Source organism: Sorex fumeus, unplaced genomic scaffold (genome assembly GCF_029834395.1).
Source record: "Sorex fumeus unplaced genomic scaffold, SorFum_2.1 ptg000143l, whole genome shotgun sequence".
In the NCBI taxonomy this organism is placed as follows: Eukaryota; Metazoa; Chordata; class Mammalia; order Eulipotyphla; family Soricidae; genus Sorex; species Sorex fumeus.
This window is the reverse complement of record NW_026606200.1, coordinates 2845174-2849727: the sequence shown is the minus strand read 5'-3', so window position 1 is coordinate 2849727 and position 4554 is coordinate 2845174.

Here is a 4554-nt window from a genome sequence, read left to right as displayed (position 1 = left end):
TTTACTAATTAAGTCTGGAGGGATTTCTGCCAAATACCACCCTGCAAGGAATGATGAACTAATGCAATTTGCCGCAACTTGGTTGAAACTGCATAGTTCTGAGATTGGTTTGTGTGTCTCTGGGTCCATGGCCGTGCCAGAAAGCTGCTCGTGGGGGGCAACTTGTGGTCTCTGTAGGGCGGGAAGGACGTGCCGGTTTCTTCCCCCCCTCCCATGAGGCTGCAGTTGCCCCATCACCACTGGCTCACACCTGGCTGTCCAATATGCTCTGAGGCGGGAGTCACCGTGCCACCGGCGGGTGGGGGAAGGCAGAGACAGACACCCTTTCCCTCCCGGGGTGGGGGTACAGCACCATAGCTTACTGCATAGCCTATTTACATTTCTGCCGAAAGCTGTTGGATTCTGAATTAGGTCCGTGTGCCTCTAGGGTGATGGTTGTGCTGGAGAGCCGCTCATGGGGGAAAACTCGTGGCTAAATTTTCTTTTACAGCAAAGTTCCCAGCATGTAAACAGAGGGAGCCAAAGTTCATGCTTTTATTTTTGTTTTTATTTTTATTATTTTTTTTCTTTACTTTGAGGTCACACCAGAGAATCTCATGGCTGGCTTCTGGCTCTGAACGCAGGGATCACTCCTGGCAGGCTCGGGGGACCATAATATTCAACCAGTATTAGGGGTTGAACCTGGGTCAGCCACATACAAGGTAAATGTGCTAATGGCCGTACTATCCCTCTGCTCCTGTTATTTTTATTTTTAAACAGGTAGTTTAAACAGGCTGCCCTACCTAGACTAGGAAATGCCTTCTCTCCTCCAAGGTTTAGGAGTATATTTTATAATTTATATTATTGTCTAATATTTGTCTAATATATCTTACTTCCTTTTCAAACTTCGACCATTTAAAGTCATTGCCTGGACCCATTAATAATAAGTCACCTGAGATTTCATCCCATATGTAGGTAGAGATACTCCCTTTTGCCTACAGAAAATAGCTATAGAAGATGGACCTGTGCCCAAGTGCTCCTTTAATATTTAAGGGGGTGAATATCTATTGGCGACTATTGTTGCAAGAGAGTAGACAAGAGGCACCTGGTGATGAGTATTTTGGTAAATAAAATCAAGAAATTTCCCAGTCACAATATTGAAGCTTCCCAGATGCAAAAAAGCTGGACACCCATAAGATATGGATCCAAGTTTTCTGGAGATGCAGAAGGTGAGACATCACCCAGAAAGGGGCGAACTCCCTCGGAAAAGGAGAATGGATTATGAAGCAGTGATTTATATATATATATATGTGTATATATATATATATACATCAAGTGTTAATCATAACTGCTTATTAGTTGGAGAATTTTTTTTTCTTTTTGGGTCACACCCGTCGATGCAGAGGGGTTACTTCTGGCTCTGCACTCAGGAATTACCCCTGGCGGTGCTCAGGAGACCATATGGGATGCTGGGAATTGAACCCGGCTCGGCAGCGTGCAAGGCAAATGCCCGCGATAGCACAGCGGTAGGGCGTTTGCCTTGCACGCAGCCAACATGGCCGACTAGAGTTCGATTCCTCTGCCCCTCTCGGAGAGCCCGGCAAGCTGCCGAGAGTATCTCGCCCGCATGGCAGAGCCTGGCAAGCTCCCCGTGACGTATTCGATATGCCAGACACAGTAACAACAAAGTCTCCAATGGAGACGTTACTGGGCCCGCTTGAGCAAATCGACGAACAACGGGAGGGCCTTTACCTTTATATATATACATACATATATATATGAATACCAAATACCACCCTGCAAGGAATGATGAACTAATGCAATTTGCTGCAACTTGGTTGAAACTGCAGGTATTATGTTGAATAAAGTAAGCCAGAAGAAGAAAAACAGGATGATCTCACTTATCTGTGGTATATATAGAATAACTGGTGGTGGGATTAGTGTTAAAATATTATATGCCCCAAACTTAACTATCAATACTTTGCAAACCACTGCTTTTAGTTAAGTAAAAATTTAAGAGAAAAGAAAAGGAGACATTCCTAGAGGACTATAAAGGAAATAAGAATGTAAAAAAGACTCTCAGAAGCCCATGGCACTCCCTGAGGCCTCAGCAACACACTGACCCACATGCAAAGGCTGGCGGCAAAGGGCGGTTAGGAGAGAGAAGTGACCAGTATGACAATTATTGTTAGAGAGGATCATTCTGGACAAGAACTGAGGGTTGAAAGTGGGTAAAGGGATATACATGATAACCTTCTGGTATCTGTATAGCAAACCATAATGCCCAAAAGGGGAGAGAGAGAGAGAGAGAGAGAGAGAGAGAGAGAGAGAGAGAGAGAGAGAGAGAGAGAGAGAGAGACCGAGAGAGAGGAAAAGTGTCTGCTATAGAGATGCAGGGGTGGGGGGTGGAAGAGAAACTGAGGACATTGGTGGTGGAGAATGTACACTGGTGAAGGGACGAGTGTTGGAACAGTATGACTGAAACCCAATCACAACAACCTTGTAACTATGTGTCTCACTGCAATTAAATGAAAAAAAAATAAGAAAGTCCTGGTGTGTGTGTGTGTGTGTGTGTGTGTGTGTGAGTGTGTGTCTGTGTCTGTGTCTGTGTGTGTATGTGTGATGGAGGGTGGGGAGTGTTGTGTGATGGAGGGTGGGGGGTGTTGTGTGCATTTTTTTTCTATTATAGAACCAACTTTGTCAAAGTGTAAGTGTGCATTCAGATTTGTGTGGGTTACCCGCATCTCAAACTGAAATGTGTCTTTTTAAAAATTAATTTTTAATATTTTTTATTGAATCATTGTGAGATACAGTTACAAAGCTTTCATGTTTGAGTTTCAGTCAAACAATGATCGAATACCCATCCTTCCATCAGTGCACATTCTCCACCACCAATATCCCCAGTATCCTCCCCTCCATCCCACCCCTCTTTGTGCCTTATGGCAGAAAATTTCCCTCATCCTTTATCTCTACTTTGGGGCACTAGATTTGCAATGCAGATACTGAGAGGCTATCACGGTTGGTCCTTGATCTACTTTCAGCACACATCTCCCATCCTGAATGATCCTCCAACTATCATTGACTTAGTGATCCCTTCTCTATCCCAGCCGCCTTCTCCCCCCGCTCATGAGGCAGGCTTCTAACCATGGAGTAACATTCCTGGCCCTTGTTCTCTACTATCTTTGGGTGTCAGTCTCATGTTATGTTATTTTATACTCCATAAATGAATGCAGTCCCTCTATGTCTGTCCCTCTCTCTCTGACTCATTTCACTTAACATGATACTCTCATGACCATCCACTTGTAAGCAAATTTCATGACTTCATCTTTCCTAACAGCTGCATAATATGAAATGTGGCTCTCGGCAAATACAATGATCAAAACTTTGATTAATAAGAGTCAATTTGTGACAGTTGTTATATCTCTCAATGATGTCACTAAAATCACTGTCTGAGGACTACCCAGCTGGTTGGTGCTAAATGAGTCTTCTGTGTTGCTGTTTAGGCTCACTGAACTTGGTGGCCTCCAATGGAACTTTCTTATCAGATTTACTGACACCCTATTGAGTTGACAATGCTATGAAATTTTGAGATGTCTCTGGAGCACCGTCCAGGGGCGATGAAACTGGAACAATTTGGTGGCTTGGTGGTTTGCTGAGGTTCAGTTGTGGAGTTGGCCCATTCCTAAGTTGGAGGGTGTCAGGTGTGGCTGCTGGCCTTCAGGAAGAAAGGGGAACTTGCCCGCTCCCATTTCAAGAGGGGCCCAGAGTTCTTAGTCCAAACCTGTCTACCTGGTAAGGTTCGGTGGTATCATGTTCTTTTGGAGATGAGATGCTGGAACCATCTCTCTGCTGGCAAGATGGCATTCCTTTTAAAAAAATTTATATTATCACTAAAATATACTTATAAAAGCCATGACTGTTGAAACAATTCTAGAGTTGAAATGGACTATATAACAAAGCTCCAATATTAAAATATTAAAATCAGTAAGTATAGAAATCACTTTTTTTTTTAAATTTATTTATTGAATCACTGTGGGAAAGGTTACAAAGCTTTCAGGTTTATGTCTCAGTCATGCAAATATCAAACACATTTCCCTTTACCAATACTTATTTTTTACCATGAAGAACCCCAATAAAACCCCACCCCCCACCCCTCCCCGTCCCTGTGAAGCAGATGAATTCTAGTTAACACTCTATCTGCTTTGATTAGATTCATTGTTTCAATAAAAGATTCACCACTATTATTTAGAGTTTACCCCCCCCCCCCAATCAGACATGCTGAAAAAGCATTGTGAAGTGATTTGCTTTCTACGGCTGGGTTCAAGAATTAAATGTTGGTTTTGGATTTCTGCTCTTTTACCTATTGACCCTGGAAGTATTTCTACTGAAAGTCAGATAGTTAAGAAATTGGTTTCTGTGTTCTGGAGTCCTGGCCGTGCTGGAGAGCCGCTCGCGGGGGGCAACCGGTGGCCTCGGTAGGGCGTGAAGGGCGGACCGAAACGCCCCCCTTCCCATGAGGTTTTAGTCGCCCCCACACTCCCGGCTCATACCTGCTGTCCACAAGGCTCCCATGTG